At 37.4% G+C, this 25,304-nt stretch overlaps 1 protein-coding gene and 1 pseudogene across 2 annotated transcripts in view; one reads left to right on the plus strand and one right to left on the minus strand.

Annotated features, from left to right (window-relative positions):
- The window catches only part of STPG2 (sperm tail PG-rich repeat containing 2), a gene marked incomplete at both ends in the record, with an annotated part of 424,307 nt that overhangs the window by 316,892 nt on the left and 82,111 nt on the right, over window positions 1–25,304 (plus strand). The window lies entirely within an intron of this gene.
- LOC308419722 (nucleophosmin-like) lies at window positions 22,132–22,913 on the minus strand (annotated as a pseudogene). The gene has a single exon. The product of its transcript is annotated as a nucleophosmin-like (transcript).

Below are 25,304 nucleotides of genomic sequence, written 5' to 3' on the forward strand. Positions count from 1 at the left end.
ACACCCATGAACACCCAACACTCACACAGATTTACTAGTCTTCAAAGTGTAGACTGTCCATGTCATAATAAGAAAGAAAATGACCAGAAACTCTGATATATCAGAGAAAATTAAGGAAAGAAGACTCACACACAGAATCTTCCTTGTACATCCTGGAACAGAAATGGGAAATCCATGCAAAATTTGGTGGTGCAAACTTCTGAAATTTAATTAACAGCAACATACCAATGCTCATTTTGTAGTTTTGATGAATAACTATGTAAAATATAAGGGGAATATAATAATCTTCTTATCTGGGATATTTAGGAAAAAATAATCATTTTAGAGTATCATGCAGAAAGGAACTTTGCCATGCAAGTCTCCTTTCCTGAGTTTGATCCTCAGAACTCATAAAGATGGGAAGACTTGACTCCCTCAAAGTTGTCTTCTGGCTTCCACATAAATGCTTTGTCATACACACCCACATACTCATAGTGCATACACATGCAACAATAATAAAAATTTAAATGAAATAAACATGGTAAATTTCTGCCAGCATTGATTATTAAATGAAACAGTAATCCAGATCATGAAGAGAAATAGCCTTCTAGTAACATAAATGTGTAATAAACTGTTCTTATTTAGTAGTCTTCTATGCCCAATACTTTCCCTTGATTATCTCTTTGCATCTATACATTATTATTGATGGCGTGACAGGTTTCCATAGGTAATAAATAAAACCTTTGATTTCCTTCTGGGCATTGCATCACTATGTAACCTAATCCTTTTGTAGTTACAAAGGGCAGATGACTTGTTTTTTTTTTTTACACTATCATGTGATCAGATGTAATATAATATCACTTTAAAGGAAGACCAGATAAATCACATATTCATTTTTTGTCATATACCCCTTCATTAAGTAGCTGGAGAGAGGGAGGGAGGGAGAGAGAAAAGGAGGGAGGGAGAGAGGGAGGGAGGGAGGGAGGGAGGGAGGGAGAGAGAGAGAGAGAGAGAGAGAGAGAGAGAGAGAGAGAGAGACAGAGAGAGAGAGAAAGAGAGAGAGATCAATCTGGTATGTCTTATGTACAAATATACCTGAGTTCTCTCTGTAATGGCTTCATTCTCATCATAATATTTGGAGGCCAGCTCTTATTATGAGTGGTCCTAAGGTAACTGGAGGGTTGGTACTCTCCAGTGAGACTGTGTCTAATGCATTGCCATACTGTTTTGTCATGGGTCACCCTCACCAGAAGTCAAACCAAGATTACTTTTGACTTTAAACTTTCCAAACTGCAGCTACATAAACCTGTCTTACTTCACGAGTAAGCCATAACAGGAATTTTCTTGTAATAAGGCAACATTAACAAATACAATACTAAAGATTTAGAAGTGTTTTCTTCATGAGGAAGCTTATTTGCAGGAGAAACACAGGGAAAACTCTTTCAGCATTGCTAAGGAACTTGCAAACAGCATTTAATCATTTTATAAAATTCTGATATCAGCTACCTTCTGGTAAGCAATAATGAGTTTCTGTTACATAAAAGTCACATGTGTTTCTGAATACTTCTTTAAGTATTTTTAATGAATTATCTGCTTATATAGAGAAAATTTTTACTGTTTTGATTGTGTCTATATACCACATATTTATTACCCATTCAACAATTTATGCACATCAACTTATGAACATCTAGACTGTTTCCACTGGCTATTGTGAATAGATCATTAATGAAAGTGGATATGGAAATATACAGAGCTCTTTGGAAATATGCCCAAGATTAGTGTGTTTGGATCACATGGTACATTTACATTGCCTTTTGACAAAACCTTTTTATTGTTACAACATTAAAATTGTTCATGAGTCTTAATTTTTCAAATTAGCATCATTCTTAATATATGAATTAACTTTACTTTGTGTGTGTTTGGGCATTATCATAGATTTTTAAATCATTATTAGTTAAGTGTAGGAATTTGAAAAGTGTAACATTTTGGAACTGGGAATCTGCAAATTAGAGGGAGCATGTGATGCCGAGTTTGTCTTTCTGGGTCTGTTTTACCTCCGTCAGAGTTTTTCCAGTTATATTCATTTCCCTACATGTTTTATGATTTCATTTTTCTTTAAAACTGAGTAATTATCCGTTGTTTACATGTATCAAAATTTCTGTTCATCACTTCAAAGAGATCCAGGATTTCTACATTTTCTAGCTATTTTGAAAAGAACAGCAATAAACATGGCCAAGTAAGAATTTGGATAGTATGATGTTAAGTCCAGTGGGCATGTGCTGAAGTATGGGAGAGCTGAATCATATGATAGATTTAGTTTTAGACATTTGCTCTTTATTAGAATGAAGTGTCCTTTATCCCTGTGATTTTAGTTTAATTCTGATTTGTGCCTCCCACTTTTTGTTTGCCTTTTGGATCCATGATCTCTTTACACATCACATTGCAAGTTCCATGACCATAGGAGAGTAAATATTTTACCCATCATACATTGTTAAGCAGCCAAGCAAAGCACCTCATAATGATATTACATGAGCATATTTATTAAGTACATCATTATCTGTTATTTGATGGGTTAAAACAATTCTTAGAATTCTAAACTGATAATTTTTTGAAAGTAGAAATTCTAATACTTTAAAATAAATCTTTTACAAAAGTATTGTTTCATTCATATCATAATAAATCCAGCATAGATTCACAAATACTCATTTATCTGATTTTAGAAATTAATCTCTATTGATTCCATTTCATAGTGTTAAAGAAAAAAAAACTTTTATTCCTACAACCTGACTCTCTCTCTCTCTCTCTCTCTCTCTCTCTCTCTCTCTCTCTCTCTCTCTCTCTCTCTCTCTCACTCTCATCATAGTTAACATGTTAGTTTGTGCTAACAATTGAATGGACATAAGAGTGTTAACAATCCTCAAGTTTATCAGTATATACCTGAGCATCCCTCAGAGCATTAGAATAACTGAGAGCATTAGAATCTTACTGCCAGATCTCATGCTGAAATGCTCTGCTACTTAGCCACTGGACTGGGCTTCTACCTCCTCCTTTCCTACCTCATCAGCCTTGCAACTTCGAAGATAGGATTCTTTTTTTTTTTTTAAACAACTTTATTTTACAAAACAAAGATAAATGTACAGATTTTAAACATTTTTTGCTTAAAATTATACATTTTGTCAGTACTTTTTTTCAGATTTTAAAATAATTTTTACATAAAACTATATGAATATATTTTTTTAGTCAGTACTTGATTTTTTCAAAGGCTTGACAGTATGCATTGAAAACCTAATAGTTACAATGAGCGTAAAGTACATGCAAAACAAAACGCAACATGGAAATAGTCAAAGTCTTCTTGTTTTGTAAATATTTTTTTGTTTTGTTTTGTTTTCTTTATTTCTTGGACTTCATACAGTCTGTGAGTTGTTTCTGGGGGAGTGCAAGCCTCTGGGGTTAGCATCCCACTATCAGTGACTGCATATTATGTCTGTTCTTTTGTGACTGGGTTATCTCACTCAGGATGATATTCTCTAGATGCAGCCATTTTCTTAAGAATATGGTTAAGTCATTGTTTCTGGTGGCTGAGTAGTATTCCATTGTGTAAATGTACCACAATTTTTGTATCCATTCATCTTCTGAAGGATGATCTGGGTTCTTTCCAGCTTCTGGCTATTATAAATAGAGCCGCTATGAACATTGTGGTGCATATATCTTTGTTGTGTATTAAAGTGTCTCTGGGGTATATGCCCAGAAGTGGAATAGCTGGGTCTTCAGGTAGTACTATGTCCAATTTTCTGAGGTATCGCCAGACTGATTTCCAGAGTGGTTGTATTAGTTTGCAACCCCACCAACAGTGGAGAAGTGTTCCTCTTTCTCCGCAGCCTCGCCAGCATCTGCTGTCATCTGAGTTTTGGATCTTGGCCAATCTGACTGGTGTGAGGTGGAATCTCAGGGTGGTTTTGATTTGCATTTTCCTGATGGCTAAGGATGTGGAGCACTTCCTCAGATGTTTCTCGGCAATTCGGTGTTCCTCAACTGAGAAAGTTATGTTTAGCTCTGTACCCCATTTTTTGATAGGGTTATTTGATTCTCTGGTGTCTAGCTTTTTGAGTTCCTTGTATACCTTGGATATTACGCCTCTATCTGATGTGGTGTTGGTAAAGATCTTTTCCCATTCTGTTGGTTGCCGTTTTGTTTTCTTGACAATGTCCTTAGTCTTACAGAAACTTTGCAATCGCATTAAGTCCCATTTGTTAATCTTTGACCTTAGAGCTTGAGCCATTGGTGTTTTGTTCAGGAAATTTTTTCCTGTGCCTATGTGTTCTAAGGTTTTCCCTACTTTCTCATCTAATAGTTTCAGTGTATCTGGTTTAATGTGGAGATCTTTGATCCACTTACACTTGAGCTTTGTACAAGGAGATAAGAAAGGGTCTATTTTCATTCTTTTGCATGCTGAGTGCCAGTTGGACCAGCACTATTTGTTGAATAGGCTGTCCTTTTTCCATTGAATGTTTACTGCTCCTTTGTCAAAAATCAGGTGACCATATACATGAGGGCTCATTTCTGGATCTTCTATTCTATTCCATTGATCCACATGCCTATTTCTGTACCAGTACCATGCAGTTTTCAGCACAATTGCCTTGTAATATAGCTCGAGGTCAGGGATAGTGATTCCCGCAGATGTTTTTTTGTTGTTGAGGATGGATTTCGCAATTCTAGGTCTTTTGTTATTCAATATGAAATTGCACATTGATCTTTCCAATTCCTTGAAGAACTCGGTTGTAATTTTGATGGGGATTGCATTGAATCTGTAGATTGCTTTTGGTAGGTTGGCCATTTTTAAGATGTTGATCTTTTCAATCCATGAGCATGGGAGATCTTTCCATTTTCTGAGATCCTCCTCAATTTTTTTCTTTAGAGGTTTGAAGTTCTTGTCGTACAGGTCCTTCACTTGCTTAGTGAGAGTCACACCAAGGTATTTCATAGTTTTTGTTAGGATTCTTTTTAGACTATTGAAAGAAAGTATAGGAACTGTACCCCAGAGAGTGTCCTCTCATGCTGGTTTCTGCCTTTCCTTTCCTGTTATGTTTTTCTGGGTTTAATTTGTAAATTCTAGTCTAGGTCATATGTGGGTACTGTCAACTATTGCTTTAATATGTAGCCTCAGTTGAACTAATGACAGACAGTAGAGACATTCTTTGAGTTGCTTAGGACACTCTACTCATGAAGACAATGGTATTTTGTTCTGTACTCAGGAATGTTACCATATCTTTGAGAAAAGAATAGGCATTTCCAGTTGGTAGACATAATTTAATTCCTGCTTATTAAGCATCTACTTAATGGGTCTAAACTTTAGTTAGTTGAAAACCAGTGTAGCCTATGTATTCTTACAGATTGTCATTGCTTTCATAGCTTTGTCATTTTTTTTAGTTTTTAGTATCTTTTTAAATGACATTGGGGTGGTCAAATTGGGACTTGTAAAATACTAAACATTTAACATGAAACTCTTCAGGATCTTTTCAATTGAACAGTATTTTGTTAGTGAGCTATAAATCATCCTTATTATGTTTATATGTACCTATAGAATAATAAAAGTGTATATGTATGTCTTACATGTATTTCAATCATTTTAAAGTTCTGATAAAGCAAATTGGTAATGTTTTATTAGTTAACCTAAATTAAGCCCATTTAAGTCTAGAGGACAAATAGCTTCAAAACTGAATCTTTCTATATATAAAATTAATTAAATATAAATTTTTCATATATTATAATAAGAATTATTTTGACCCTGCAACTTCTTGGTGATTGTTTACTAACACAAAAAGTGATTTTGTTATTTGTAAATATTTGGAAATTAGAAGGAATTTTATTAAATGTGATTGTAATAATAGCGTTTATTATATGTATACTAAGTAGCAAACTAGAGATACTGGGCTTAATAATGTCCAGTTTCTCCATGTTCACAAAGGGCTTTTGAAGCTTGTGTACTCGGTAAAGCTTTGATGGCATTTAACAGTGATTACTTGCTATATCTGTTTTTATTTCGGGGTAGACACAGACGAAGACATATTTTCACAGGTATCATGCCTCGTTAGCACAGTGTGAAGATGCTGCCCCTTACATCTATTTTGTACATTGCTCAAGGGCTGCATTCCATCATCTTTTGCTGAAGACATGAGATCCCTGACTTTAAGAGCTAAACGTTGATTTTGAAGTTTTGATGAAGGGCCTTCTATCACTCAACATCCTCTACAGTCTGTGGGGCTTCTCACGCATCTCAGGCAGCCGTGAGTCTAAGAGCAGGCATGGAATATGAGTGCCTAAGTGTCTAGTTAATGCTGGCCCTTGGTATGTGTGCACTTACAGAGATCTAACTGTACCTTACCGGAGATGGCTAGTAAACAGAAAGGGGGTAATAACTCCCAGGAAAAGACTGGGTAGTGCTTTATTAACTAAAAGTTTTCAATGCTAATGAGGCAGGAACAGCCCCGAAAGACACTAGATCACAGAAAACCTAAATTAAAACAAAACAAAGTAGAAACTACTAAATTAGATCAACCCATACTTTAAGACACTGTTTTAACATCAGAATGGAAGTCAGGGAATGTTGGGGAAGATGTTTCATTTGTGTTTCCACAGCTGATGAAAGACTATGAGTTCTATCAACATTGATAAAAATCTGATCCATATAAGAAAAGCATCCACATGAAAGGCTTGACTCAGGGAAGAAAGAGACAAGAAATACAGCAGTGCAGACTAAGAAGAGGCTGAGTTCCCCCTGCATGGGAGAGCCTAACCAACTGGCTGAAAAAGGACAGACTGTTCATCAGACTGGCAGTCTGGAAACACTGTTGCTGAGATGGACATTTGCAGAAGGGCAGCTGACAAGACCGCAGTCACAGCGGATGACTGCATCACTGGGTCTCCATAAGGACATTCGGGCTGTGAAATGTGTGAGACTGAAAAATGCTTCTGTTGTCATAGTTAAGCCGTCTATGGTTTCTAACTTAAACACAAAGGGAGACGGTGCAGATGAATTATAATTCAGCAACATGGCTGCTCTCATAAGGATCACACCCATAGGCCTTCTAGGGTTATGTGATCCAGGTGGAATACAGACACACTCAAGATTACAGAATGATTTGGCTAGAATACAGACATGTTCTTACAAAACACAATTTTTTAAAAAATAAAGTAAGTTTATTTACTTACATTTCAAATGATTTCCCCTTTCCATGGTTCTCCTCTAGAAACCCCCTATCCCATTCCCCCTCCCCCTGCTTCTTTGAGAGTGCTCCTGTCCCACCCACCCATTCCTGCATCCCTACCCTGGCTTTCCTCTACACTGGGGCATGGAGCCTTCACAGGACCAAGGGCCTCTCCTATCAAGGATGCCTGACAAGGCCATCCTCTGCTACATATGCTGCTGGAGCCATGGGTTCCTCCATGTGTACTCTGGATAGTGGTTTGGTCCCTGGAGCTCTGGGAGGTCTGGTTGGTTGATATTGTTGTTCTTCCTATGAGGTTGCAAAGCCATTCAGCTCCTTCAGTCCTTTCTCTATTTCCTCTGCTTGGAACCTCATGCTCAGTCCAATGGTTGGCTGTAAACATCTGCGTTTGTATCATTAAGGCTCTGGCACAGCCTCTAAGGAGATAGCTGAATCAGGTTCCTGTCAGCAAGCACTTCTTGGCATCCATAATAGTGTCTGAGTAGGGGAACTGTATATGAGATGGATCCCCAGGTCCGACAGTCTATGGATGATCTTTCCTTCAGTCTCTGCTTCACACTTTGTCTCTGTATTTTATCTTGTGAGTATTTTGTTACCCCTTCTAAGAAGGACTGAAGCAACCACACATTGGTCTTCATTTTTCTTGAACTTTATGTGATCTATAAATTGTATCTTGCATATTCCAAGCTATTAAGAATACCCAACATACAATTCACAGTGAGTACATACTATGTGTTCTTTTGTGTCTGTGTTACCTCACTCAGGATGATATTTTCTAGTTCCATCCATTTGCCTAAGAATTTCATAAAGTCATTGTTTTTAACAACTGAGTAGTACTCCATTGTGTAAATGTACCACATTTTCCATATCCACTCTGCTGTTGAGAAACATCTGGCTCTTATAGATAAGGCTGCTATGAACATGTGTGTGGAGCGTATGTCCATGTTATATGTTGGAGCATCTTTTGGGTATACACCTAGGAACAGTATAGCTGAGTCCTCACATAGTACTATGCCCAATTTTCTGAGGAACTGCCAGACTGATTTCCAGATCCTTTGTACCAGCTTGTAATCCTGGCAACTGTGGAAGAATGTTCCTCTTTCTCTACATCCTTGCCAGCATCTGCTGTTACCTGAGTTTTTGATCTTTGTTAGCCATTCTGACTGGTGTGAAGTAGAATCTCAGGATTGATTTGATTTGCATTTCCCTGATGACTTTTTAGAGTCCAACATTGAAGGCAAGGTTAGTTTGTACAAGGAAGCAGCTGCGTTTGAAAGTAATGTCTGTTTGAAGGGCAGGCAATGTGAATAATCAGAGAAAGTTGGAACAAAATGAGTCAGAAAAAAGATCCATCCAATTCTCGAAAGAACAGCACAGGTAGGAGAGACTACTTAAAAAGCATTGTAGGGAGAAAATAAAATGTATTTGTGTGTGTGTGTGTGTGTGTGTGTGTGTGTGTGTGTGTGTGTGTGTATTTGTGTGTTTTAGAAGGACAGTTCCACAAAAAACAGGTGGGAGATAGAACAAACTTATCACAGTTAAAACATAATGAAACAGAGAATGAGGAGCCAGAAGATTAGAACATATTGCCAAAAGTTAGTATGAGACCCAAGCAGAAAAAGTCAGGGATAAGCCAAGAGAAGCCAGATTGAACCAGTCAGCTTGATTAATTATATTGTAGGGGAGAGATACTTCCAGGACTAGGCCTGTGGATAATTAGATTAGAGAAATAAACACTCTGGGCTCAGTCCAAGGTATGTGTGGGTACAGCTCTCATCTCATCCCTTCATCTGAGGAAATGAAAACAAAACCGAGTGTGGAAGCTGACTCTCAAGTACACTTTGTGGAATCTGGGAATGTCCTCAGAGTCATCTTTTTTTTTTTTTTTTTTTTCTTGACCCAAGCACATCACTCCCTTTTCTTTTTGCCATGTTGGAAAACCATTATTCTCTTTTGCCAATGTCCCTTGTCATTTAACAGAATTTCATTCTGGTTTCTCATCTTCCCTGGCACTGGTCTATGTTATGGGACAATGTAGACATTTGTAACTGACTCATATCCAGGCAATAGAAAACAACTCCACTATCATAGAGAAGGGTATAGACAGTTTAGAAAATGGTCTTCAGAACTCTCTGGGTATTTTTGTTAAGGTTCTTTCCTAGATGTGATATAAGAACGGACTTTTAACTGTCCTCCTTGGAGAGGAGGGCACTCAGTACAGTAATGGCTTTTCCATAAATATCTGCTCCCCCTTTCTGATGTCTATTCATTTTCTATGTGATTGTTGGATCAAAGAGTCATGCCTCTCACTGTAGTTCTTTTGCCTTAAAGAACTTTTCTTCATGTGACTGTGGGAAAAGAGGAAGTGAGAGAAAAATGTAGAAGGGAAATGTAGCAATGAAAGATATTTTAAATCACTGGATTCTGAATTGGCCATTGCTACCATAATTTTGCTGTTAATAAAATAAGCAAGACATTAAATATAATACATATCAAATTGTGGGCAAAATTAATTTCTTTAAGGGAAAGTTCCAATATAGATCCTTGTACGTTGGTAGTAAAACTATAAGCATTACCATAGTTTTGTATGACTTTTTTTTTTTTGCATATTCTCTGTATTTACAGTTTGGGTGTTGCCCTCTTCCCCAGCTCCCCCTCCCCCTCCCATTACCTCTATGAAGGTGATCCTTCTCCCAACCACCCCTCCCATCTCAGCACCTTGGCATCCCCCTACACTGGGAAAACGAGCCTTCACTGGACCAAAGACCAGCAGAGAACTACAGAATGATTCAGATTGGGACAGGAGATGTTAATTTTAGTCAAAGAGTACTTTTTAAATTTTAATCTTAAAGTCTGTGCAGCTGTTTCTCGATCCTGTTGAAAATATCTTTTAAATCATAGGGATATATCTATAGACACTATTCTATACATAATAGAAAATATGAAAATAAGTAATAAAATGCAGATAAAATACTTGTAGAATTTAAAAGATAATTGTCGCTACCTTCTCTGACCAGCAGAAAAGGAGTGACGACACAGCGTTCTTCTCAAAGCAGTTTATTCAGGAACCTTACAGCATGCCCATGAAAATCTTTCTGTCCCTTTCTGTCTCTCTTTCAGTTTCTCTTTCTGTTTCCCTTTCAGTTCCTCTTTCTCCTTCCCCGCCCCCAAGCGCAGTCCCATTGTCCTTATCTGGAGTGGGTGCACCTGTGCAGCTCGCACAGTGGGAGTGGCTAATCTAGGGGACAGGAGGAAGTCAGGTGCTAGTCACAAGACTAGGCCAGAGTCCCAAGCATCATCTTGGGACTGCAGTCACACCCGCTCTCCACAGATAATAATAATAATGCAAAGAATTTCAAGGACACAAATTATGATGACCATCTATTATTAACTTAGACTTTATATAAATTGTGATGATATAGAAAAATATGGTAGCAAATTTTATTTAAGTAGCATCTTTCCCATAGTCTTATGTTAGAAAATAAAACAGGCAGCCTGTGGATCAAATGTGTATTTCATTTAATCAGTTTTCTTGTTGAAACATGTACATGAGAGGGAAGTTGTAACAAAGGCTTTGATCTTACCATGTATGATGTAGTACATTACTTTTGTAAAATATGCTTGTATTCTACCTTGGTTTTCGCATAATACAGTTCATCGGTTAAAAGCATCCCTTCTGGATTTGCAGAAAATGTGCAGCCTGCAGAACAGCCATCCTGCCTGTGCACTGGATATATTCATATTTGGACAGAGCATTGATAAGGAGTAAAATAAAATAACAAAACCTCCTTGCAAACAGAGGAGCATGGCTGCTTTTATGGACATATACCACGAGGCTGCAGAGGTTATACCAGAAGACCACAGAGTCTGACTCCAGACGCCTTCATAGCGAAAGAGCAGACAATTTAAAATAGATACAGTCAACATTGTGTGTTCTGAAAAGCTTTGGGCCATTTCAAATCATTTTGAAGAATGTGAATAGAGCTAAGCTGCTGCTTAAAAGTAATTTGTCTTTCAGTTCTTATCTGGGGATAGAAATTAGATCCAAAAAAACTCCATAGCAGGAAGCTTTATGACACATATAAAACTCACAGCAATGAAATTGCCCTGGCTTTGAACTACCTTTCAAATGCTTCTTGGTGGAATGTTTTAAGATGGAACTAAAAAACTTATGTAGAGTTTTTCTATCTCACTTTTACTTAGTTGAGCAAAAATAGTTTTTATTTTTAGTTCCTTGTTGAAACACAAAATGAAATGGAAATCTTTGAGTCAGTCCTAATAAATTCTGAATTAGTTAACAGACAATGAAGGTGTCCCAGGATTTAAATACCCTTTCTGACTCCAGTTTAAAAATCATACTTGTTATATTTTATTCCTATATTGTATAATTATTTAATTTTTATATTATCATAAATGATTTGCTATTAAGATTAATACTGTTATATCAAGTGGCAGTATATTTTATTCAATATGAAGCATTCAAGATTTTGGAATCTTGGACCTGAACTTTATTCTAGATCTCTCAACTAATATTTTTGCAATGTCAAACAACTCTGATACATACTTTGAGAAGAGGTTTCTTAGCGGTAGTTAAATTTATTATTATACTGTGCTTTTAATTTATGATGGAGATTCTAAATATTTTCAATGTGTACATTGTTTATTGAAGTCTTTTATGTAGACATTTTACTGGGATGAACATTTTCCTGTATTAAAACTCATTATTAGTGAGGAGTGCCATCGAAGCTCATATCTCTTTGCCCTTCTCAGTAGGAAACTGAAAGTTAATGCAGCACTATGTTGTGGAGCTTATGGTTTTTTTTTTTTTCTTCCTATCACAAAAGGACAGAAGCAAGTAGGTTTCTCATGAGCCACATAAATGGAAACAAAAAACGGCATGGACCTGCCCATTAATGGCTGTTGTAGGTAGTAGGCAGTTTTCATGCCCGAGTAGTATCTGAAGTCAGCAGCAAGTATTTGGAGTTCTTTTAAGGTTTCCTTTAGAGAGTATCTTTAAAAATGGAAAGGATAATATTTGTCTACAGTATTTCTTAAAGACTATCATAGAGCTGGTATGAAGTTGTACTCCTGTTATCCTTGAGACTGAGGCACAGAGTTCTTGAGTTAGAGGACAGTCTGGGTTACATAGCAAGACTTGGTCACACACACACAGGATCACCTTGCCTTTGAAACTGAGTATAGAAACGTACATTAATCATGTTCAACTGATGTGTTCAGTATATTTTTATTCAAGCACAGGAGAGTACAAAGTAAATCATCTTTCGCTCCCAGATCTGTCCACCAAGATCTCTCAGCTGCAAGGATTAGTAACTTTGCCCCTCTTTGTCCTGGAAACCCTTATTTCTATGTCTAGAGCTTCAGATGGGGGTGAATCCACAAAATCTGAGCATCTGGGTATGAGAAGGACTGTGAAGACCAGACCCCCCCCCTGTAAAATGTCAGTGGGGCTTTTTAGAGGCTCAGACCTATTCACATGATGTGCTTTTGAAATAGCTAACAGTTTGAGAGGGGCAGCATTGCATTCTATAATCGCATTGGTTCACCAAGATGAAATGATCAGACTGTACGTTAGAACATGGTATTGAAAAGTGGAAACCTGAGTTGTGAGGCTGTCCTACTCACGTTCTCTTCCGTCTCTTCCAGAGAGCATTCCATGAGTTCATAAATAGATATTATACTTCAAAAGCATTTTCAGTTTGTCAAAGTGGATTTAATAAAACATTTGAAAAGAAACTTCTTTGGGATCTCTACTACCTGTCAGCCTGTCTTTCTGTCTGCCTGTCTGTCTACCTAACATTTGCATGTTGAGGCATACATAGGCCATGTCTATTATATGTCTCACATTCACATGTCTCTGATGCCAATGCCAAAAGACAATTTATGGGAGTCTTTTCTTTCTTTCTTTCTATCATGTGGGTTCTGGAGACAGTACTTGGGTTGTCAGCCTTGGTGGCAAGCATCTTCATGTGATGAAGTATCTTTTCAGTTCTAGAATTCTTTTTTTTATTAGCATGACGTAATCACCTGTATTTATGGGGTTTCATGTGATATATTTACCTGGGTCAACAACTAGCACTGCTGAAATTTAACCACTCTTTATTTACTCTAGATACTGTCCCTAGATTTTAACAATCACTTTATTTTAAATACCCTTATATCAAATGTACTAATTAATAAATAATTTTGTTCTCATTTTTCATTAGAGAAACATGATTTGGTGGGGGAGGTTCAGAAGAGACCAGTATAGGATCCATTAGTGTAGATGAACCAATATAGAGAATGTCAGACTGTACATGTGTGAACTCAGTACTTGAATTTATGTATTCATCCCTTGTAGGCACGAATCTAGGAGTGAAAAGAAGAATGTGTGTATAATTATTTTATTATCATACTAAGCAATTACCATTTATGATTTTTCTAAGTATTCCATTTTGCTTATATATAAAACAAATGTATATACTCACTGATAAGTGGATATTAACCAGAAATACAGAGTACCTATGACACACCCCATAGGCCCTAAGAAGTTAACCAATGTGGGTATGGTTGATCTTAGCCAAAGTGCTGGACAGTAGGGATATGGAACCTGAAGAGACTACCTCCAGTAGTTGGATAGAGCCCTCAGTGGAGGGAGCGATGGGGACAGCCACACACCTTCAAAAACTTCAACCCCAAATTGTCCCTATCTAAAAGAAATGCAGCAACAATAATGAAGCAGAGGCTGAAGTAATGGCTGACCTGGACTTCACCCATGCTACCAAACCCTGACACTATTACCGATGCTGTGTTGTGATTGAAGACAGAAGCCTAGCAAGGCTGTCCTCTGAGAGGCTTTACCAGCCGCTGACTGAGACATACAGAGATACTCACAGCCAAGCATTGGAATGATGTCAGGGACTCCTATCGAAGAGTTAAGGGTAAGATTAGAGAAACCGAAGGGGATGGCAACCCCATAGGAAGACGAACAATGTTTGTTGTGTTTTATAAAAAGATAACGAGAGAGAAAATATGTTTGGTGGATGTGCTTTCAGGTGTAAAGGGTGCCTCTACAAGCCCATGCTGAGGCATCCTTTCCCTTTGAGGGACCAGCCACATGATGGTATATTTATATACCATATATATATACAGAACATGGAAAGGGGAGTTGAGAGGGTAATAGAGACAGAGGAAGACACACCCACAGAGAATAGAGGAGGAGTGGCCTGCCATGAGCAGGGAGAGTGCGGTGGGAAAATAGGAGCTTGGGGAGAGAGGGAGAAGGGACAAGAGAACAGAGCAAGAAGGCAAGAGAGAGAGAAGGGACTGTTCCCAGGTACTGTGGGGTGGGGCCTAGACAAAATTCTAACGGTGTCAACACAACTGGGAATTCCCAGAGACTAAGCCAAAGAACATGCACCCACTGGTCCAGGGCTCCTGGCATGTATGAAGCAGACGACTGCCTTATCTGGCCTCAGTGGGGTAGGATGTGCCTAGTCCTATAGAGACTTTATGCCCAGGGATGGGGGATCCCAGGAATGGGAAAGGGAACCTTCTCAGAGGCTAAAGGGAGGAGAGATAGGTGAAGTAACTGGAATGGGGGAACCAAGAGGAAAAAACTTTGGGTTGTAAATATTTAAAATAATGAATTTTTTAAAGTATTTGAAATACAAACAAAAATACATAAGTATGAAGTGCAAACAAATTTGTTAAGAGAAAGAAAACAAACTTTGCATAATTTCATTAAAATACACATATAAATGTGTCAGGCAAACTTTTGATGCTTAGAGAATTAGGTACCTATGCAAGGTGTAAACAATTGAGGAGAAAAAAAAGGGGAGGGCAAAGATATGATAGGCTCTAAAGCTGACTGCATTATTCCCTGAGTATACGTATGTGACCTTGGTAGGGTTTGAATAAGTTCAGCCTTCAGTTTCTTACTGGCCCAGTGTTGGGGTACAGAGATGAAGGGAATAAGGTATGGAAATATGTTAGATCCTGCTATTGAAGGATCCATGTCTGCACAGCTTTCTGGAGCTTAGTGCAAGGTGGAGAACTATTTTTCTTAGTGGGGCTTCTTCCCTGGTTGAACCTCTCCCTGAGGAATTTCATGTAGTTTTATAGACATTGGGAAGTTGCAGGTTCCACTTCTTTTTCCTACAAAGGAAGCACTTGGAATTACTTTAATGCCTCTTCTCTTGCAAAGGAGTCTTTCCTAGTACCCTAAACTCCAGCCAAAGATACATATGCACCTGCTTCCACAAAACTATGTAGCCCTGATCACGGTAGATAAAGCTGAGCTGCCTCTCAAAACAACAACAGCAATGACACACATATGTGTATCTATATAAAAATTTTAAAAACAGAAAATCTGTATCTATAATTATATAGCTATCTCTCAACTGTCTGACTGTTTGTAATTTTGAAAATGTGTTGTAGTTGTTGAGTCAAAGTTCTATGTCACCTCAAGGTTAGCATCAAATTCGATTATTAGCTGACAACAACTTTGAATGTTTGGTCTTCCTACTCAGCCACTAATATTCTGGGATTATAGGCTTCCATCACTACATCGTCTTTAGATCCAAGTGTAGGTATGTGCACGTAAGTGAAGGTACCACAGAGTCCAAAGATCCCAAGTACCACTGGAGCACAAGTTATGGTGATGTGGACCTTTGCATAAGTACTGGGAAGAGATCTCTGGTTTCCTGCTAGAGCACCACACACTCCAAACATCTGAGCCAGGTTTCCAGTCCCCTAAGTCCATTTTCTGTGGTGCTGGAGTTCAGTTACATAGCTTCTGTGCATGTGAGGCAAGTGACTGAACTACAACCCAGAACTGCGATGGTCACTTAGAAAATGAAATGATTTATAGATGTTGGGAAATGTGAAATATTTTATTTTATCACAAAAGGCTAATCTTGTTAATGAGAATGATTATGATTTTATTCCTTTCCAGTTGCTGTTGCTTTGTATGTCCAATTCAGTACATGTTTTTCTTTGAAGAATTTTATTATTTGTCCTTTTGTAGTTTATATTTTTGCATCATATATTTTACTGAATTACAAATCTTTTTAAGTCACTGGAATATTCATCCAAAGAATAGTATACATGGGGAATTACTTAAAAGTGTGCACATATGTGTATGTATGTATATAATTTAGCAGACAGAGTATTTCAAACAGACAGAGATTCTGGAAAACTTTGTGTACATCCTGTGAGTGAGAACATGGATTAGTCCCCTACAGCCTGACTGATGACATTCACAGGATTAATGGGAAGGTTAGCAGATGCCTTCTGAGAAAGCCATGATTTGGATATTGATACAAGAAGAGAAAACCAATTTGGTTTCAGTGAACCATGGCAGATGGGGGTACGGCATGCTCTTGAAAGAAATGAAAGGTGCATCTTTCAGAGTCCCATCCCTCGCTCTGGCCTCTCATCATCCTTCGTCCTCAAGTGTGATGATCTGTGGAAGAATCAGGTTAGCCCAAAAAACGAGTCCTTTATTTATAACTACATTTTCTAGCCCTTATACTTGACATTTTGTGTTTCGAGAATGGAGCAAGTGTGCTTGAGTTGACTCGCAGAAGATCACAGGATGTAGTCTGGCCTTCACTATTGTGCAAAACAAGTGCAATTTTAGAAAACTGAACAACTGCTGTTTCCATTCTTTGCTCTCGGAGTTGTATCTTTTCTGTTGTTTATCCAGCAATAACTTTTCTCTTGTCTAATTTCAAATTTTAGAGTTCATTCATAGAAATTGATTTGTAACCACACATATTAATTTTATGGAAATGCTTTAACAATTCCACTAGCTCAGTTTGTTACCCTTTTTCCTCATTGCCACGCATCCAGTCCTTAGATGCATATTTATTATTTCATTATCTGTATTTCCTCTGTAGACTCTTTACTTTTCACACTTATTCTTTAGCCAGCTTATTGGCTGGAGTCTTTGCTTTTAGTCCTATCTTTCATTTATTCAAAACGTGAGAATAAATTTATACCATGTGTTCTCTCTTTTGTATGTTAGTAATGAACATTACTCATATAAGCTTTTGGTAATTGCTGTGACATGTCTTTACACCTTATCAGTATTTTCATCTGCTTTATACACTGGAGCCATCTTAAATATCTTATATGGCCTTTTATAAATTGGCCTTTTCACTGTGTAAGTGTGTTGTAGGGATGTATGATTTACATAAGCATGTTTTTCTTGTAAATGTGCATAACCATGGCATTTGCAAGATGAATAAGCCTGGACAGACTAAAAATAGTAACCTCTATAGGATTATGGGATAAATCTGATCCTAGCAGTTCTCTTTGTATCTTTGCAAGATACCAGGGCAGCCAAAATCAGCAAATCTACTTTTCTACTTTTTCATATTAAGTGACAAGATCAGATCATAAAGGCCTAAACCATAGCATCACAATGAAACAGAATTTTCACCAACATTGTCAAGGTGTATGCTTATGTAAAATAAAAAAAATCCCTCAGGATATTTCACTGATAAGATTTTGACAGTATTTTACCAGGAGACTATTTTATTCTTGATATTGTCACTTTTTAGAGCCTTTCCCACAGTTTTTGATAGCATTTTAGATAAAACTGACCTCCTATCTCCACTCTGCAGAGTAAAGAATACAGAGCCTGGCAGCAAGTCAGTTAACTGAAAATTTATATCTGAGTAATTCTTGGCATTATTATTGGTATTTAGATGCATTTCAAAATACAGCAAATGCTAAAAACTAAATAACTTATTGCCATAGACTACCATCTTTTAATTAGTTATACACTATGGCTTTATTTAGACTTTCTCTTCTACATACCTCAAAAATATTCTATTCTGGGGAGTCATAACGGGGTTAAATACCTCAATCCCAGTGAAGAGTAGAGACTGTGGGACCCTGAAAGTGCAGGTTTAAGGGTTGGAAGAGCAAGGCAATGGTGATAGGCTAGAAGAGTGTGGAAGCAGCAGCAGGAAAAAATGAGTCCTCACCACAATGATTAAGCCAGCAACCTTATTGCTGGAGGCCTAGAGAAAAACAATTTAGCTTAGGTACAAGGCAAGAGTTTAAGTAGCAATTATAAATGAGAACATAATTGAGTGTATAGTGAATTTTTTAAAGAAGGCTGTGGAGACCCAAGCAAAGAGCTGAATGAAATAATGAAAACAATTTAAGAAATAAAGGTAGAAAGTATGAAGAAATAAAAATCATCAAAGAAAACTGAAACAGATAAAACTAGAAATGAAAAATTCAGGATGTCAAACAAAAACTTCAGGAGTTAGCCTCACCAGCAGATTAAAAGCAAATATGGCAAAGCAGAGTTCATGTATTAAAAAAGTACAAGAAAATGGGTATCTCAGTCAAAGAAAATGTTAAACTAAAACAATCTATGTACAAAATATCCAAGAAGATATAGGGCACTATGGAAAAAAAAAAACTATGAACATTGGATATGATAGGAGCATAATAAATCAAGGTCAAAAGCATAGAAAATAGTCTTAACAAAATCATAGAAAAATTGAACCCTACTAAAGAGATGCTTATCCAGATACAAAAGTCATATAGAACAACAAGTAGAAAAGAAAGTACCCAGGGCCCATATTAATCAAATCCAAATGTGCAAAACAAAGAAAAGCTTTCAAAAATAAGGAAAAAAGACTAAGCGTATAAAAAGGTAGGCTCTTTAGAATAACACTGGGATTTCCAATGGCAATTCTGAATGCCAGAAGGCCTGGACATATATCGCACAAACTCTGAGATACCACAGATGCTTGCTCAGAATTACCTAGCTGCTACTTCCCACCATTTATCTTTCCCAGATCCAGAAACACTTTTTTTCCATTTCCCTTTAAAAAGGAGCAAGCCTCCAAGAAACAGCCACCAAACAAGAAAATGTGATACAATAATATAAGGCAAAAGCCCTTGTAGCAAGACTGGACAAGGCAACTAGGAGTAAAAAGTCCCAAGAGCAGGCAAAAAATCAGAAACACTTTAGCTTCCATGAGCCCATATGAGCCTTGCTTAGTTGATTAAGTGAACCAAGTTCTTCTGGTGTCTTCTATCCCCTCTAACTTCTAAAATATTTCTTCTCCCCCACCCATAGTGCTCCCTGAGTTAAAAGGGAAAGGACCCAATTGAGAACATCAATTTAGACTTTCTCTGTATGACTAGGCTGATGCCCAGGGTTCTCTTCCAGGAGCCTACAGAGTATCTTCCCATACAAAAGTAACAATGTATTCTAAATCTGATAGAAAGATCAAAACATATATTTAAACTCATGAACACTCATGAGAATAGAAGGACTTCTTGACCAGGATACTGAGAGCACAGGCATTAAGACTTGCAACTAATAAATGGAATCTCTTGCAGATAAAGTGCTTCTCTATAGCAAAGGGCACAGGTTTCTGAGTGAAGCAGTGTAATACAGAATAGAAAAAGACTACCATTGATGCATCTGTGATAAGGTTAGTTTCTAGAATCTAGAATATACAAATAAAATTTAAAACCCTGAGCATCAGTAATAAGTTATTTAAAAATGGGGTTTACAACACTTGGGAAACAGGGCCAGAACAGGAGAATCTCTGTAAGTTCTTGGCTAGCTTCATTTATACAGCAAGATCCTAGATGGTTAGGATTCCATTGGATGACCCTCTCTAAACAAAACAGAGCAAAACAAAGTGAAGACTCTCCTCATTATACTGTTGGGAATATTTCATGCTTCATTGGAAATCTACATTATTTACAGCTTATATTGGAACTTCTGGATTTGGTTTTATTGTACTGTGAGCTATAGACAACTGCTAACAATGCAACATTGCTGAAAATCAATTTTCTGGCCAAAACACTCCCCCCACTCACCACTGACAAAAACAAAAGTTTTGCTTCTATTTTTCATTCATTAAAGACCTATAAATATGGCTATTTTGAGGATTCATCTCTAAAATATTATAACATTTAATAGTAATAGTAATAATAATAATAGTAATGATAATAATAATAAGTCGTCTCTTATTAGTAACTTAAATACAAATTTAATAGCCATTTAAATTATGGAATATAAACCATATGTTATCAAATAAAATATTCAACATTAGCCAGGCTATAGTGGCACATTCTTTTAATTTCATTGTTTGGAGGAAGAGGGAGGCAGATCTCTTGAGTTCTAGGCCAGTGTGATCTATAGACCAAGCTTCGGAACAGCCAGTGCTACATAGAGTATTTCTGACTAAATAGATAATAAGTAAAACGAAAGAAAGAAAGAGAGAAGGAAGGAAGGAAGAAAGAAAGAAGGAAGGAAGGAAGGAAACAAAAAGAGGAAGAAAGGGAAAAAGAAAAGTAAAATGTTCAACATAGTCATCAGGGAAATGCAAAGTAAAACTTTGAATTTTATCTTACCCTGGTAAGAATGGCCCAGACCAGTAGAACAAATGACAGCCCATGCTAAAGGACACAGAGAAAAGGGAAATATACTCATTGTCGTGGAAGAGCAAATTGGTATGGCACCTAGGAAGGCCAGTGTAAAGTTCCTCCCAAAGCTGGAAATTGATCTGCTGTGAGATTCAACTATCCCACTTTTAATCTCAACAACAAAGGAGAAGGGTTCCTCTTTCTCCACATCCTCCCCAGCATCTGCTGTCACCTGAGATTTTGATCTTAGCCATTCTGACTGGTGTGAGGTGGAATCTCAGAGTTGTTTTGATTTGCATTTCCCTGATGGCTAGGGATGTTGGACATTTCTTTAGGTGTTTCTCAGACATTTGGTATTCCTAAGTTGAGAATTCTTTATTTAGCTCTTTACCCCATTTTTAATAGGATTGTTGATTCTCTGGAGTTTAAATTCTTGAGGGCTTTTTTTGTATATATTGTATGTTAGCCCTGTAACACATGTAGGATTGGTAAAGATCCTTTCCCAATCTGTTGCCTTACAGAAACTTTGCAATTTCATGAGGTCCATTTGTCAATTCTTGGTCTTAGAGCATAAGTCATTGGTGTTCTGTTTAGGAAAATTTCCCCTGTGCCTATGTGTTCTAAGCTCTTCCCCACTTCTCTTCTATTAGTTTCAGTGTACCTGGTTTTATGTGGAGGTCTTTGATCCACTTGCACTTGGGATTTGTACAAGGAGATAAGAAAGGATCTATTTTCATTTTCTGCATTCTGACTGCCAATTGAGCCAACCCCATTTATTGAAGAGGCTGTCCTTTTTCCATTGAATGTTTTCAGCTCCTTTGTCAAATATCAAATGACCATAGGTATGTGAGTTCATTTCTCAGTCTTCAATTCTGTTCCATTGATCTACTTGCCTATCTCTGTACCAATACCATGCGGTTTTTAATCACAATTGATCTGTAATATAACTTGAGGTCAGGGATGGTGATTCCCCCGGAAGTTCTTTTATTGTCAATAATAGTTTTCACTATCCTAGGTTTTTATTATTCCAAATGAATTTGAAAATTGTTCTAACCCTATGAAGAATTGATTTGGAATTTTGATAGGGATTCCATTGAATCTGCAGATTGCTTTCTGCAAGATGGCCATTTTTACAATATTGATTCATCCAATCTATGAGCATTAAGATCTTTCTTTTCTTTTCTTTTCTTTTCTTTTCTTTTCTTTTCTTTTCTTGGTTCATTCAAAAATTTATTGAATAGCTAAGGTTACAAAGGTTAAAATAAAACATGGTTAAAGAGATGAGGCATGTGTACAAGGGGTAGAAAAGCAGTAAAGTTTCTGCATCACAAGAAAAATGCTTTAGGAAAACAAGATTTCTTCCAGCCTGCAAGAGGGAAATGGATGGCCAATCAGGAAAGGGGATTGAGATTAAAATAGAAGACTTCAGTCTGGATTGTTGATGGTACTATATTTGTTTCTTCTTTTCCTCTTTCCCCAACTTTGGACTTAATTTACCAATAGTGCCCAGGAATGTTCAATGCGCTTTCTCTATACTTGCTTGCATTTTTGCCTTAATGTCTTCTACAGAACTAGGTCCTTTTGGTGTTTTAGGAGTTTTTTCCTGTTTTCTGAAGGACTCTTGACCCTTTGATCTTGGTGTTGTTGGTTTTAAGTCTTTTCCATTTTGGTTTGATTTTTGTGCATTTTTGGCTGGGGTATCTCGTACAGGTTTCTTCACTGGAACCTTTTCTTCAGTTTCCTCTTCATCAAAATTATTATCATCATCATCTTCATCATCCTCATCATCTTCATCATCATCCTCATCATCTTCATCAAGTTTTACTTTTTTTCTGTGGGACCTTGCTATCACCTCCAGGAGCAGATCTCTTTCCAGACATGCCTAAGAGTTTTACATCCTCTTCATCTTCATCTTCTGACTCTGCATCTTCCTCTACAGCTACTAGGTGCTGTCCACTAATGTGCACAGGCCCTGAACCACACTTCAACCTTAAGACCACAGGTGGTATAATTTCAAAGCCCCCAAGGGAAACTGATGGTTGTACAGACATTTTAAAAATTGCCAGTGTTACTTTAATTGGACTGCCTTCATAGTTCATTGCTTCTGCCTCTACAACGTGTAGTTCATCTTTTGCCCCTGCTTCTAAACTGACCATTCTTAAGGATAACTGGTGCTCATTTTCATCATTATTCACTTTAAAGTGATAGTCTTTGTCAGTCTTTTTCAGTTCACAACCGAAAAGGTAGTTCTGAGGCCTAAGAGGGCTCATGTCCATATCCATCAAGTCTTCCATGAGGTGGAGGCACACACTTCGGTGTGGGAGAAGCCGGTCGGAAAAACAACTGCTTACCGTTCCACAGAACAGAAGGGCAGGACAGAATCACGCCAAGGAAGCCATTGCGATCTTTCTATCTTCTGAGATTCGTCCATTTTCTTCTTCAGAGATTTGAAGTTCTTGTCATACATATCTTTCACTTGCTTAGTTAGAGTCACACCATGGTAGACCCAGCTGTTCCACTTCTGGGCATATACCAAAAAGTCGCTCCAACATATAACAAGGACACATGTTCCACCATGTTCATAGCAGCCTTATTTATAATAGCCTGAGCTGGAAGGAACCCAGATGTCCTTCAACAAAGGAATGGATACAGAAAGTATGGTGCATTTACACAATGGAGTACTACTCAGCTCAAATATTACAATCAACCACTATTTGATTGGATTTAAAGCCCTCTCTTTGACATGGAACTCATACTTGATACTGCTAAAATGGCCAAGAACCTAACTAGATAGGTCATGTACCCTAGGTCCACCTACTATATTATTTTCCTAAAAGAAAGTATCAGCAAAATGACTCCAATTTAAAGAAACCTATCAGTAAAATGGCCTCTAAGGATATATTGGTATACCATTAGGTTAGTGCACTGTTCAGATTATTAGAGAATCTACTTCTTGTAGTAGATGATAATTAGCACAGACCATAACAAACAATGTACAGAGTAAGCAAATTTGGAGTCCTTAGCCCTACTAGAAACATTTTTATAACCCCTCCCCATACCCTTATGTCAGTGTTCAGGGATCTGTGCAGAAAAACAGACAGAAAAATGTTAAAAGCCAGAGATGATGAATGATTCCCAAAAGACAGTCTTTTTCAGACACAAGAGTACTCAAATTCATGAACTGACTGAGTCTGTGACACCATGAATTATGTTGACACTGGTGCCGACCTGGCAAAATTCCATCATGGACAAAGGGAGACAGATACAAGTTTCCATTCCTAACCATGAAGTGGTTTGTGTTTGATACCTGCTGTAAAGAGGAGCATCATGTTTTCCCACTAGCATGATGCTGGGTATTTCAGCTTTATTCCATTGCAAGCCCCATGCCCAGACTTTATTGACCAACACAGCACTGATTCCATGTTTGTGTGAGTGTGGGCTGTTTGTTTCACTTTGTCTCGTTTTGGTGATGTTTTTGCCATCTTGGTTTTTATTTTGGCTTTGCTTTGTTTATTTGCTTTTATTTCACTATACCCTAAGAGAAATATAGAAAGGACATGAAGTTAGATGTGTAGAGAGGTTGAGAAGATCTGAATGTATTCAGGGGAAGTGGAATATGATCAAAATATATTTAAATGTTTTTTTAAACAACTTTATTTTGCAAAACAAAGATAAATGTAAAGATTTTAAACATTTTTTGCCTAAAATTATACATTTTTGTCAGTTCTGTTTTTTCAGACATTAAAATAAATTTTATATAAAACCATGTGAATATGTTTTTTAGTCAGTACTTGATTTTTTTCAAGGGCTTGACAGTATGCATTGAAAACGTACTAGTTGCAATAAGCGTAAAGTACATGCAAAACAAAACGCAACATGGAAATAGTCAAAGTCTTCTTGTTTTGTGATTATATGTATATTTTTTGTTTTCTTTATTTCTTGGACTTCATACAGTCTGTGAGTTGTTTCTGGGGGAGTGCAAGCCTCTGGGGTTAGCATCCCACTATCAGTGACTGCATATTATGTCTGTTCATTTGTGACTGGGTTATCTCACTCAGGATGATCTTCTCTAGATGCAGCCATTTTCTTAAGAATTTGGTTAAGTCATTGTTTCTGGTGGCTGAGTAGTATTCCATTGTGTATATGTACCACAATTTTTGTATCCATTCGTCTTCTGAAGGATATCTGGGTTCCTTCCAGCTTCTGGCTATTATAAATAGAGCCGCTATGAACATTGTGGTGCATATATCTTTGTTGTGTATTAAAGTGTCTCTGGGGTATATGCCCAGAAGTGGAATAGCTGGGTCTTCAGGTAGTACTATATCCAATTTTCTGAGGTATCGCCAGACAGATTTCCAGAGTGGTTGTATTAGCTTGCAACCCCACCAACAGTGGAGAAGTGTTCCTATTTCTCCGCAGCCTCGCCAGCATCTGCTGTCATCTGAGTTTTGGATCTTGGCCAATCTGACTGGTGTGAGGTGAAATCTTAGGGTTGTTTTGATTTGCATTTCCCTGATGGCTAAGGATGTCGAGCACTTCCTCAGATGTTTTTCGGCCATTCGGTGTTCCTCAACTGAAAATTATTTGTTTAGCTCTGTACCCCATTTTTAAATAGGGTTATTTGATTCTCTGGTGTCTAGCTTTTTGAGTTCCTTGTACACCTTGGATATTAGGCCTCTATCTGATGTG

This window comes from Micromys minutus (genome assembly GCF_963924665.1).
Source record: "Micromys minutus genome assembly, chromosome: 4".
Classification (NCBI taxonomy): domain Eukaryota; kingdom Metazoa; phylum Chordata; class Mammalia; order Rodentia; family Muridae; genus Micromys; species Micromys minutus.